Below are 14,150 nucleotides of genomic sequence, written 5' to 3' on the forward strand. Positions count from 1 at the left end.
TTCCTACCCTCAGAAATTTCAAGCACTGACTGTTGACCACTGGATTTAGTGGCAGTACTTAAAAATTGGCCTACCCTGGGTTTGTGTTTTAGCTATGATGAGAGGGAGGGACTGTGTACCTTAATGACAGAGTGTACATGGGAGAGCCTTTGCTATTCCTTGTATGGGACTTGTCTTTATATGTTAATTCAGTGGAGCCAGGGAGATAAATAAGAGACTCTTCTATGACTAGTAACCAGAAAATTAAGTTACCAGAAAATAAAATTCTCCCTAAGTTTGAGTTTTCTTAGCCCTTAAAGTGCTAAGAGAGAGAGTGCTGAAGAGTTAAAATTAGAAAATCACTCCTACAGAAATTTGTAGCCAAACTTGGTATGGAGGCTTTAAAAGATGCATTTTTGTTACATTTTCAGATCTTGTTCTTTCTGGACCTTTATATTACATGTGCTTGTTTTCAGGGATCAAAGCTTTTGCATGTAGTATTTCACGCAAGTAACATTTATTCACAGTGAAAATTTCAGACCTTTAAAACACCAGAGCCATAATCTTCTTAACAAAGCTTGTTTTATTTCACTGCAGAATACATAGTAGGTCTATAAACTAGCTGCAGGGGATTCAGCATAATGAACTTCTTTGTATGGATGTTAGAGGAGGGAAAAAGTAATCCTAAACTGTAAACCAAGAAAACATGGTTATCAGTGTTTTTTACACACACTGACATCATGGAATACATTGGGGTTTTTAATTTTTTTTTTTAACCAAAAAAATAAACCTATATTGAAGTTAACGTAACCCCTATTTCTTAAAGTTCGGAAGCACTCATTGAGAACAGGGATAATACAATTGAAACCCGAACAACCGATAACAGTAATTTGGAGAAAATTTACACAGAAAATTATACTCCTAAAGTACCTCTTACAAGATGACAGAAAAATCAGCACAGAATAGGAAAAACTAGTATAGGATGACGTTTCATACAAATTCCTGCTCTTCACAGTACTAATATTTGTCAATAACCCCACTGTATTTTCCTACCTGGCATTATATGCTCTCAAGGGTAGATTCAAGTAGTGGATCAAAACCACACTGGGAACAAATGGACTGAGAAAGGGATAAGGTTCTTTACTGAAGCTTTCCTGAACTTCAAAAAGGATCTGGTTTTATTTTTAATAATTTATCACTTCCTAGTATTTGTGCACTCCAGTGGGTAACTTTGGTAGGACTGTTACCCACAGTGTTCAGACAAATGATAGTTCTTGCATTTGGGAATGTGCTTGTAGTATTATCTCTTGTTGTTACCATAGTCTACATTTTCAGCCATTCTTGTCTATTACCCAAGAAAATAAAGGGTTTTTACCAACTTTTTTGTCAGCAAAAGCTGGTAGTCACTGCATTTAGTGTTTCTCATCCTAGTTAGTTGACCAGCAGAGTTCAGCAGTCTTTCTAAAGGAACCATCTGAAACTACCAAAGATTGTGCTCAGCAAATCTAAGAGCTGGTAATTTGAAGAAAGTCTTGACTCTCTTTGCAACCAAAAATACCATGGCTTGTCAAATGGTTTACCTGGTTCAGAGGTCTTAGGTTTATTTTAGAGTATGCACTCCACAATTTCTTCAATTGCAGAGTTGTTCTCTGTAATTTGCTTTAAATTAAAGCTGGTGCCACCATGGAGGTGATGTTGGCTCTCTATCAGATGATACCATCTGTGTGTCCAGCTTTAATGGACGACCTACATTACTCCCTAACGGCCAAAAAACTTTTCATGTCTAAAGAAAAACTGATAGATTTTCTTTTGAAATTGTTAAGGCATGCAGGAGAGAAAATTCTTGCCACTGAGATAACTGAGAGTAAATGCAGAGAAAAAGAATTTAGTAGTGTCCTTATTGCCATAATTTGTCCTGCCTTTGCCATAAGGGAACCACTGGAACCAGTAAGACAGAGCTATGACTGAGTGGCACAGAACTACACCAGAACAATAAGACTTCTCTATAAGACTGTCTTGGTGCTTCCTTTACTATTCAAAAATACATAAAAACCCACAGCAAAGTCTTAACTTGCATATGAAATGTGCAGAACTGAATCTAACCAGCAGTCAGTACACTTGTTCCAAGGATTTACATTTAATCTTTTTTTTTTTTTTTTCCAGAAAGAGCTTGAAAGAACACCAGCTGAGGAAGAGTCACTGGTATATAAGAAACACAACTTTGGGTTTTGTACTAGGTCCTTTAAAATGGGATTGACAGTATACTTTGAGCAGAAGGACAGAACTAGTTTGGCATTAGTAGGAGAGGAGTGTCTGTGAAAAATTATTTTTCTGTTTTTTTTTTCTTTCCTTCCCTTGCTAGGGAGTCTTCCAGGGGAAAACTCAAAACTTTATTTTGGATTGAATAACCATAATCACACCCTGACATACCTTTATCTTTGGAGAATATAATCTCATCAACTTTTTGTTTGCAAAATTGAAATTTGCAGGGGTCTTGTGAGGAAAAAGCTGAAAAGGAGTTGACCTTGCTACATGAAGTTCACCATGCAACGGGAGAAGTTCTCATATCCTCGGATAAACGGAATAAAATCTGCCATTTAAGGGAGAAGGGTTCAATCATCTTGGCTCTGAAAATTTTCACATGGAGATAGAGATGCACTTTTTTTTTCATTTTGCATAGAAGATTTGTTTTCCATGCACTCAAATCTTCAACAAGAAACTGCTCTTTTTAGTTTGAAAAACACATAATCTCACAGGAAGTTGTTCCTATCTCTGCTGGTACTTGACACCCTATCTAGCAGGCTGAAAGATTGGATAAGCTCAGGACTTTCACAGCTCTAACATATAGGTCTGAAACTGGGTTTTTTTTGGTTTCACTGTAACCCATGAGGTGAGAACTAAAGCTTCCAGGAAACACCACAGTTTTTATAGAAACATCAAAACATTCCCCTTTGAGAATCCACCAATTTAATTGGATTCCTTAGATAAAACAGCATAAAAGTTCAGCTCCTGTGACAACTGGGAAAAAGAGCTGTCATGCTTGTCATTGTGGAGCTTTCTGAATGTTAAAAATCTTTCAGAGTGCAATTCCTGCTCCTGAGCAGCACTTTCCAGAGGAACCTGTGAGCCAAGAGACAAGTTAATAAAAAAAATCTGAGTCCAAATACACATTTTGTAATGAATCATCAACCATTTTCATCTCAAAAACCAACCAAACAAACAATATCAGGGAAGCACAAGTGCATTTTCTGATTGCCTCCTCTTCCAGATCTTGGCAGTAGAAAATGGGTTGAGAAGAGCCCCTGATCCAATAGAAGCTCTGCCCTTAGAGAACAGTGATGCATCACTTTGTTCCTCTGCATTGATCAATCTACTTTTCACCCCATTATATTTCTTTGTATCCCATGCACCAAATGCTAGTTTTATAATTCAGTATCCTATCAAGTGCTTTTCTGAAATCAATAAGCATTACATGCACTAGAATACTTTTATATAACACACAGGCAATTACAGTGAGTTTGGGTATCACATTTGTTTGACCTGATATTTTATTAACCTGCAGTTCTCACTGTTCATTGGGCTTTTTCACTCTATAGATTTACACATTAATTGGTGGGTATTTTAGTCTTTATTTAAGACCATGTAAAGTTTAAACAAATTACTGTAGTTTCTCCAATCTTTCTGTTAAAAACATTTTCCTGCACTTGTCCAATCAATAATCTTCTATTATTGCCATTTTCATATACTCCCTTTATTTGGTACTGATTTCAAAATGCACGGTAAGGAAACTGAACTAGTTTATACAGCTCAAGCTAAACATCATATTTAACCTTTTTGTGACCTCCTGGACTTCAAACATATACCTCTTGCTGACACTGCTTTTTTACTGGATTCTGGGGTTTCTCTTCCCTGTTAACAGCAATACATATTTTCCTTGATTTTCTATAATGGTGTGCACACTGTAGCTTGCAGGCTGGTCTAGATGAGGGCAAACACAGTGTCATGTCTATGTACCCTGACATAGCACATTAGCCCTAAGCTAAACAGAAAACTTGTCAGGGTTATAATAGCACTAGTTTGGGGTTAGAGAGAAGCTTTTCTGGTAGGTAATGTGCAGGAGTTCTTGCATCACGACCCTAATTTCCAGTTCCTCTTAACAAGGTGGAGTCTCATCAGGATGCAATTGGAGTTGCTCAAATCTATGCATATAGAGGAGCTCAATACTGATGCCAAACAAGAATCTATTTTAATTTGTCTTTAAAAACACAGCCCAAGGGAGAATTAAATGCATCATGTTCATGTGGAATATCTATGCACCTGATCCTGGTAAATGTAGTAGCCTCCATGCAGGCTTCTTCAAGTAGCCTTGAAGGCCTGCTGCCAACAGCTGGTGACTTCTCCAGGAGCACCATCTGGCAAAAAATCCTGTGTCTCTATACACAGCCTTCTCTAAGATGATAACTGGAAAGAACTGTCATTATAACAAGATAAACAAATAAATAGTTTTTTCAACTGTTCTACTTACAAAACATAACATGCGTCTTATTATGCAAATTATTATGCAAATTATTTTGATGATTTGTAGGAAAGCCTAGTACAACAGCTTCATGGGTGGGAAGAAAACTTTTTCTCTGGTGTTTGCTTGCAGATGAGTGCTTTGAGATAACAGGAGTAATAAAATGCCCTTCTTAGGTGAAAAACAGATTCCATGCAGATTCCTGAAAACCTGGGAAGTTTTACTTTCTCCATGTTGCAACATCACTCAGGCCTACAAGTTTGTTGTAGGACAGATTAGCTTTGAAAGATTAGATAAGGATATGGAGGTGGATGTGGATTAGAATGGAACTACTGATGATCCAAAGTCATCTTTTCACTTCATTAAGCAACTGAATGCTAAACAAGGGGTTGTCACACTCGAATGAGCAACAACATTACCACATTTGTGTAGTTCAGTGCCTTTCTTCTCAGCTGAAGCTTGTAGTGGCTTTTCAGTGTGACACACTGAAAAGCAGAATGAAGAACGCAGATCATTCTTATTTTGAAGGCTGCTGAATGCTTGCCTTTAGAAGCCATTTCCAGCTGTGTTCAGCAGATGTTTGCCAGCTCTTAGCCACTTGACAAGTACTGACTTCTGGTAGTTTGATCTCACACATGCATAATGAATGGGAATTAAATACAAAGTAACTTTTCTAAGTGAGAGGAAAGGAGAAGAGTGCAGAGATTCCCCTGCAGGTGCACTCATGGCTGAACCTGCATCATAGTCAAACCCAGATGTCTATACCCTATACCTCAAAGGGACTCTGTCTCGTGTGTGCTGTTTCCCATGGTGAAGCACAACTATTGAGCCTCACATTTCCAGGTAAGATAAAGTGTCAAATTTGAGCTGGACTTGTCTGCAGAAGCGTCTTCACCCCACACACACTCCCCTCTTGTTGACATCATCTTTACTCCCAAATTATCTACCCTCCTCCCCAAGGTGCAGAGGAATGGGGGCTGCAATCAGTTCATCACACCTTGTCTCTGTCACTCCTTCCTCCTCGCACTCTTCACCTTCTCCAGTTTGGGGTCACTGCCACAGGAAACAATCCTTGATGAATTTCTCCACTCTGAGTCTTTCCCATGGGCTCCAGTTCCTCACCAAGTGCTCCAGCATGGGTCCCTTCCACAGGGTGCAGTCCATCAGGAACAGGCTGCGCCATTGTAGATCCCCCATGGGGTCACAAATCCTGCCAGCAAACCTGCTCCAGTTCAGTTTTTGCTCTTCACAGGTCCTGCCAGGAGCCTACTCCAGGGCCAGCTTTCCACAGGGTCACAGCCTTCTCTGGGCATCCACCTGCTCCAGCAAGGGGTCCTGCAGGTAGATCTCTGCTCCACCATGGGCTAAAGGAGGATAGCTGACCTACCATGATCTGCAAGGAATCTCTGCCTAGAGCACTTCCTTTCCCTCCTTCACTGACCTAGGTGTGTGTGCAGGGCTGTTTCTCTCACTCCTTCCTCCATCTGCAATTGCTGCTGTTTCCAGAGCAGGTTTTTCCCCCCGTTCATAGAAATGTTACCTCAGTGACACGATCAGCGCTGCCGATGGGCTCAGCCTCGGCCAGCAGTGGGTCCATCCTGGAGCCAGCTGGCCTTGGCTCTGCTGGGCATGGGGGAAGTTTCTCTAGCCTTTCCCAGAAGCTCACAGTAGCCCTCCCACTACAAAATCCTCACCATGCAAACCCAATACACTGGCCGTATATATGATATCACAGGTTTCTTTTTCTTTTAGTAAAATACAGACATTCCACTCAATCTTTATGAGTAGATATAGGTTCACATAGAGACAAAGACAAATGTGAGGCATGTCTGTGTAAGGATGTGTGCTTGCAGTGTATGGGGGAATAGTGCACTTAAAACATTAATCTCAATACAGCTCTGTATTCTTCCTTGCCACACTGAACAAATCAAAGGTAGCTCCTAAGAATGGCATTCATTATATATAAAAACGGATTAATACATCTCTTGGGAAACTATTTTGAGGAAGCTAAGAAGCTGAGACAGCTCTGAGGAAGATTCTACATCCTGACCCCAGCCAAAAGTCACTCAGCTGTCTTGCTAATGCTCAGGCTTAAGAATTGAAGAGCACCCTGCAGTTAATGGCTCTAGATAAGCCAGTCCTGAGTTGTCATGGTGTGCTGTCTGCAACAGCTGGACTTTGCAACGCCAGCTAATTTTGAACCTCAGGTCCAGGAAGTGGAAAGTACAGCTGATGTCTGTATCAGGTTCACACCTTGCCACAAGCACTTCAGCTGCAGCCCAACCTCCCCCCATCCCTTTCCCAGGTATGTTTCCTTGCCCAATTGAGGGCACAAACCCAGCCTCAGGCTGTGCCACCTTAGGGAACTAATCTGCAGAAACATAGAAGTGGTCCTACTTCCTGCTCATTACCAAAACAATGGAGAGAAGTTACAGATCCTCTCTAGAGCTGCAAAGGAACCAGAGGGGTTGTAGAGCCACTCCTTTCATCATGAGACTTGTTCAGCCATGTTACAGGGTCTCATCTACTGTAAATACAGCAGTAGCTCTCTGATTCTCCGTTACAAACATCGAGTTCATTGAAATCAGCAAACAGTAAAGCTGATTAAGGAATGTGACACCAGTTACTATCAAAGGACAGGGTGACTTCAACTGAAAAATGGCATGGTCTTTTCCACCAGCTACCACCTAAATTGCCTTCTCTTGAGAAGATTACAGGTGTCTTATGATAAATCCTTTTGGGACACACTACATCTCAATACAGGGCAGCACCATCACCAATCCTGTACGAGTCAAGGTTTTCACTGAACTGCTTAGGAAAACTTTATTAGCCAGTAGAGCAATAAGACAAGTATACATCCTTTTTAAAAACAAACAAAATAAAGCAACCTTTGTAATTTTATGACTGTAAACAGTTGTTTTACTGAGTGACTTACCTTCCTCCTATAGAGCAAACCAGCTATTGCATCTAAGAGTCAGTCATTTAGTCAGAAGGGAAAACACTGGCATTGCGAGCAGAAAGAAGAGTCTTACAGCCTTTAAAGCAGCCTGATATAACTGCACCTCCTGCTACCTTTCCAACTGGCAGTGTAGCACAAGTGGATGTTAGCCATCATTCTATGATATTGCAGAAGGCACATCCAGTTGCTACAGAGCTCAGACTAGTGGAACTTCATAAGAGGAAGACAGCCATTACCCCCAAAAAATAAGAGAACTAAAACAGAGGCATCTCCATGTTATTGTAAAATATGATGTTATGTTAAAAATAATGTGAATGTAATTGCAAATAAAAGCAGGCTGGGTGAGGCAGGGAACATCTTGCCAAGTGATATTTGCAGGACTTGGCTTAAGAGCAGACCAGAGTGGTCCACTTCTGGTGTCATGACTTACTGCAAGCTCCCTTCTTTGCTAACAGAGGCACTTAGAACCAGCTACAATTAATCAGAGGCGAGTACAATGCAATGAAGGAAGGCAAACGTGCACTCCATCGCACAAATACAAGCAGGTATTTGTAAAGCAGGCCATGTTACCATGGTTAATTTGGGGAAATGGAGGTGGGGAAGATCTTGGGAGGCAAAAATGTGTTTTCATTAGGGAATTTCATTCACTGCAGAGATTCCTGAGTTTTTACTTCACATGAGCAAAAAATGTCATAGTCTCTGCTGAAGGTGTCTTGACTTGTTGTGGTATGGGATTAGGCTGTTTGAGCTGTGAGATTTTAGTCACCCAGGTGCTGGAAACATTCCTGAAACTATCTCCCCAAGTCTCTTCCCTTTAGCAGCACTAATTCTCCTGTGTCACTGCAGTCTAGCTTTGTCAGCAATATGCTGCTGCAAGCCCATCTTATTTGCAAGGAGTACATCAGCACTGAAGGCAGCCTCTCTGGCAAGGCTGACAGTGCAGTCCTCTGAAAAAAAAAAAAAAAAGGGATTTGATGAGGAAGGAGAGAGTCCAGGCTGGTCTGCCATTCACATTCTCATTTTGGAAGTGTTTTCGTAACCATCAGTCCTGAAAACTGAAAGTGAGATCCAAAAGAAGAATTAGGAAGGGGGAGAGAAAACAGGTTGTTTCATTGACTGCAAGATTTGTAGATTATGGCTATTAGTAAAAATGGCAGCACCTCTAGTCAATGGGGTACAGGCTCAAAGCCTATTAATGCACTACAAGTAACATGATTTGGGGCTCTGAGAAGAGAAAAATCACAGTGTGAGATTTAAATCCTACTTTGTACTTTGCAAGCTGCTGTTTCAAGAGGGAGAAGTCCAATACGCTCTATTCACATGCTAATTCACTTGTTTCAACAAACTGGTATTCTCCTTCACCTCTTCACATTAGCATAAAATGAGAAGCTTGAATCTGCATTTTTCAAAAGACAACCAGGTTTCAAAATTTCCAAAATGCAACTATTCAATGATGGTTCATACATGCTAAATGCCAAAGTATTGTAAATGCAATACTCATTTGCCTCCTACATCCCGAATGTAATTTCCATTTTTATTTTAATCACTAGTGATCCATTGTTCCAAGTTTCTTTAAATAAATGTCCCCCACTGCTGCCCGTAGCTTCTGCAGAAACAATTTTGAATATTTTGCAGGCAAAAATAGCAGATGTGTTGAAATTTATGCCATTCCTCTCCAAAGTAGATGGCTGATGAAATGCATATATCCAGGCCTGTGGAAATATGAGTCAGAAATAAATAGCAAATGAGATTATCCTTAAACTGATTTCTCTGCAGTACATTCTGATTAACCAGCAAATCAAAGATTTTTTTTTCCAGCTGCTCCACACAGATCACACTCTTCATTCTCTGCATGAATACCTTCTGGTATGTAAGTGATTTTCTCAGTTATCAGATATGTGAGGGCTTTTCTGCTCTGCTGTCCAAAAAGCTTGGTCTTCTTCCTTTCTGTCTGAACTTTCAAAAGGTAGATTCTAATATTCTCTTTGTTCTCCTCAAAACACTCCACCACAAAATTTGCGGTTCAGATCTATTACAGCCTGTGTCAAAACCAGCAGTCCTGCTTAAAGCATTCTGGTGCACTTGGTCCTTCTTAAGGCGTTAACACAACCCCCAGGACAATATGTCTGAGCCAGTGGGACATTTTCTATCACTAGATTTTTTCAGCAATCAAAACCAGTGTGTTTATCTGATAGACCACCTGTGATATAGCCAGCAGTTACTTCAAGGACTCTGCTGCTGGTGTCATGATGAGCTGTCCAGCCTGAACTTCATAACGGTACCAAAATATCCAGAGCCAGTGTTCTAATCTGCCCTAACGATAATTTGCCCCCACCCCTGAATGTTAATGATCAGTATGACACCAGCCTAAATGTCACAACAAAGAGCAATATTATGCCTTTACCTTGGTTCTGGTGCAAACATGCAGCTAACTTTCAGATGCTAAACACCAGCCCAGATGTTCAGCTACCTGTGACCCAAGGCTTGCTTTTGCTGTGGCACAGCTGTGATGCCTTGGCTGAGTCTTGCTTAGAACATTCTTGTCCAGCTGCAACAGCTGCTAACACCACATGAAAGTAAGTTCACAGGCAGAAGTGAAATTGTAAAGGCAGTAACAGTTAGCTGGGAAATACTGAGGAGGGCAAAAGTTGCAACACCCTCAGAAAGAAGACAGAGACTCAGCAAGCAGCAGCTTGGCCAGATGAGGGATCATGATCCTCTCCAAAGAGTCATGGAAATGAAAACTCCCTTCCAACCAACAGCTGCCTACCTGCTTGGTAATACTTGGAATAATTAGCTGAAGTAGCCTGTATTTAAGAACTTAAGTCATAGTTGATACTTGAGCACTACTTAGCTGAGTAGCCTCTTAGTTGTACCTGTGTAATGTATGTCTTGCTGTGTTTCTAAACCTTGCATAGGTTTAGCAACTTTTAGCATAGGAGAAGGTGCCCAAGGGAAAATGACCCATGGAGGATAGGTTGCAGGTGTGAGCACTAGTCCTGGCTCTCTCCCTCCTCTCACTCTGTCCCTCCTCCACTTCTTGCCACACAGTCACACTGCAAGGCCTAAAGTTACCAGATACCACCAACCAAAACAGAGCTGGATAACATGCACCTCTAGATAGTATTGCTGTCTAACAGTAGGGATTGCTGTGAAGAACTATTTACGTCACTAAGTGGTATCAACAGGCCTTCCCTATCCATATTTAAAGAGAGATTAAACCGGGGCATTAAATTCTTCTTTAGTCAGAAGAAGGAAGGAATCGGCTCTCACTAGAGGGCACATTGAGCTTGGATTTTATACATCCTGTTTCAAATCAGAATGATAAGGTGAAAGATGAAAACCAGCAAGGTTGAAAACAGCTACCCTGTGTGACTGTATTCTCCTACAGCCAAATTGCAGCATGCCTTTAAAATGCTTCATCCCCTTGGCATCACAGACTACAGGGTAGGGCAGGGGGTTATGTTACTTCTCTGCATGAAATACAATTTTTCTTGTGTCTGGTACCATGTCCATCAACACTGCAGAAGAACAAAACCCTGGGACAGTCCTGACTGGTTATAGAGACCCAAGGAGAAAGGAGGGAAGAAAATTATCCCATAGCAGGCACGTTCTTACTGATCAATGGCAAAATTCTCCACAAGATTTAATTTAAAGGAAACAACATACAGTATAGAGATCACTGAGAGAAATTCAAGAACTGCTCCTACATGAAGACTGGGAGAAATTTCACATTAAGTATCAGGAGCGGTATCTCCACATGCATTTGACCACTTGAGTTGCACCACAGGGCTGTGTCTGTACAGTGCAGGGGGTTGTTTTGAGGACTTGGTATTTCCAATTGTTCACGTTTTGGGCTAGCTCTAGGCTAGTCCCGTGGGCACGGGCAGCCTGCTGGCAGCTGTGGGGAGCTCTAGGTGTTGTCCTTGACCACATCTCCCCCTGTAGTTTCCTGCAGTAGGCATCCTGCCGGAGTGCTCCGAGCTCAGCCCCCCCGGGCAGCTCAAGGCATCATTAGAGCCGCGATTAGGAGATTTGCTTCACACCCAGCAATCCAATTCAAACCGTTACTGCAGACACAATCAGAGTGACAAGCTGCAAAAAGGCATCCCTGAGGAGCTGTTTGCTGTGTGCCGGGCGGGGAGCGGACTTCAACACAAGCTGCAGAACCAGCCCAAGGTCCCAGTGCGGTGTCTCCACGTGGAGGGCAGGGCTCAAGAGCTGCGTGTGCATATATCCTCACATGCCTTTAACTTCCTTGTGTTGACAAGGATGAAATTCAAAGCAAAAGGTACGATAGGAGTAATTTCACTGAAATTGTGATTATTGCAACACACAGAAGCAGTGTATGCTGAAGGAGATGGAGTGTCCACCTGGCAGGACTAATAGAGTAGGATCTGAGCAAGAACTGAGAATGGCACCCATCACCTGCTTTGATTTACATTTTTTGTCTACAGGGTTGGTTAAGAGGCAAAAAAGCCTTGCTTCTTACTGTTTGTAGTATTGGTGATAGCAATCTTAAGTCCTGTTGGGGACTGCAAGTGAAAGGATGGAAGTGGTAAAAATATTCTGTAAAAATTGTTCTTTCAAATCACTACCCAGGAGGGGCTGCACCATGCATAATTCCCCTCCCGATAAATCACAGATCCCCCGAACCTTCCAGATGTGTGACTGCTGCTGGAGCGGCAGCCAGGGCCCTACCACTGCTTGCAGGCATTCTTTAGAGCAGCCGAAACAATAAAATCCTCCAAAACCAAAGACGGCGACATTACTTAACTCTAAGGCAAAGAAATCCGCGCGGCAGTGATAAAGCGCCAGGCTGCCGGGAGGGCCGGGAGCCGCAAGGAGAGCGGCGCGCCCGCGGGCAGGCGCTCTGGCGGGCCGCCGGGCGCGTTCTCAGCGTGCCCCCTGGTGACTGCGGCTCCCCCAGTGCCGCCGAACGCTGCGGCCCGCAGCGGCTGCCAACCGAGCGCAGGAGAACGTAACAGCGAGTGGGGCCAGCCTGTGGAGACCACTTGTCCTTAGGTGGAGTCCCGGAGCGTTCCGCCGGAAGATTCCGCAGGAAGACTCTGTGACACAGTTTACCCTGCGGCTGCTGCAGTGAATTCCCCCGTCTGGGAAGAAATGTGCAAACCAAGGGGTGCGTGTGTGTGTGTGTCTGGAGGTGTGACAAAATTGTTTTATCATATTCCTTTTTTTTTTTTTTTCTCTTCTAACAGGGGTGAGGAATTATCTCAAATACAGTGATTTTGACTTCATTAGCAGAATTAAGTTTCTTCTCATGGTATGGTACTGAAACCCCTGGAGACACTGTGGAATAAAAAGAAATTAAATGGGGATGAACTGTATTTTCCGTCATGGCACAAACAAACTTCAGCCTCTTTTGCTATCCCGGTGACAGTGTGCTGGAACCTCAGAGGCTGATGACAGAAATCATCTCTCACTGAAATTTATTTAGTGCAACACGATTGCAGGGGTTTCTTCATCCAGCTTCGAGTGGCAGAAGAGTACAGAAAGAAGGTAAGAAAACTTCAAAATAATTAATCACATGATTTTAAGGCAAAAGCAAACAGCCAGCTAACAGTCACACTCATCTCACGTCTCTTTAGGAGAGAGTTTCAACAGGATTGCTTCCTCACGTGGAGGAAGAGCACTGATAGCAAGTCTCATCTCAGCCACAAGTGCTTACAGAGAGGATTTGCTGTAGTGTCAGGGAAATCTGTTTAGTCTGTTGGTGGAAATCCTGCTTGAGGATGGGATAAGCTCAGTAATATTAGCAAAATTCTATTAAACTAATAAAGAATTCAGATCACTTCCTCAAAAAGAGCCGTTCAAAGACAGGCTTTAAGTGTAGAAAATTATGAATGATAAATCCAAATTAAATCCTTTTACTGTCTCTCCATTTATCAGCATTCTTTTCCTTCAGGGAGAGACAGGCGAAAGTTGATGATGGGTTGCTGGCAAAAGACTAGCATTGTCTCTTTTTAATGTTACAAAAGCAATTCAAAATCCCACTAAAATCATTACAAGAACAATTTTAATTCATTCCTTTGCGATGGATGTATGAATGCAGCTTTACTGAAGAAGCTGTCGCACAGGGCAGAAGCAAGGCTCACCTGAGAGCTGGTTCCTTGTGGCACCTTGGCTGCTGCTGGTTGCTGCCTTGCAACGTCATGAGCCACTTTGGCTGTTCAGGATCTAAGCAAAACACACACCTCCCTGTGGCCTTCCAAGGGATGCTGTCTGCTGGGCCAGCACTAAACAACAGGGCAATTTATATTAAAAGCAGAGAATGGCTTGAGACTGCTGTCAGCCTCCAGAAGCCATCTAGCTTTCTGGCACATCATTATACTGACAGCAAAGACCATCTTAAACTCAGTTACTTGCCTGGGGGCTCAGAGCTGCCTTGGGCCCTCTGCAGGCAGCCAATCCAGGTAGCATCTCACAAGGGGACTTTGGCAGATACCCTCCATTTCAGTAAGGGCCATTTTCCCCAGGTGGTCTGGGGCAGGAGACTGTGATCTTTGGGGCTCCAATAAGAGAATTTCAAAGGGAGGAAGGAGCATGAAAGAAGAGGTTGTCTAGTAGAAAGCAGCATGTAACCAAAAGGATAAGAGACAAAGAAAACTGTTGGTTAAGCTTCATCTCCTTAACGTAATTTCCCAGGCAGACAACAGGCAGGACTTGGTCTGCTAG

The sequence above is a fragment of the Anomalospiza imberbis genome, chromosome 2, assembly GCF_031753505.1.
Source record: "Anomalospiza imberbis isolate Cuckoo-Finch-1a 21T00152 chromosome 2, ASM3175350v1, whole genome shotgun sequence".
NCBI classification, from domain to species: Eukaryota; Metazoa; Chordata; class Aves; order Passeriformes; family Viduidae; genus Anomalospiza; species Anomalospiza imberbis.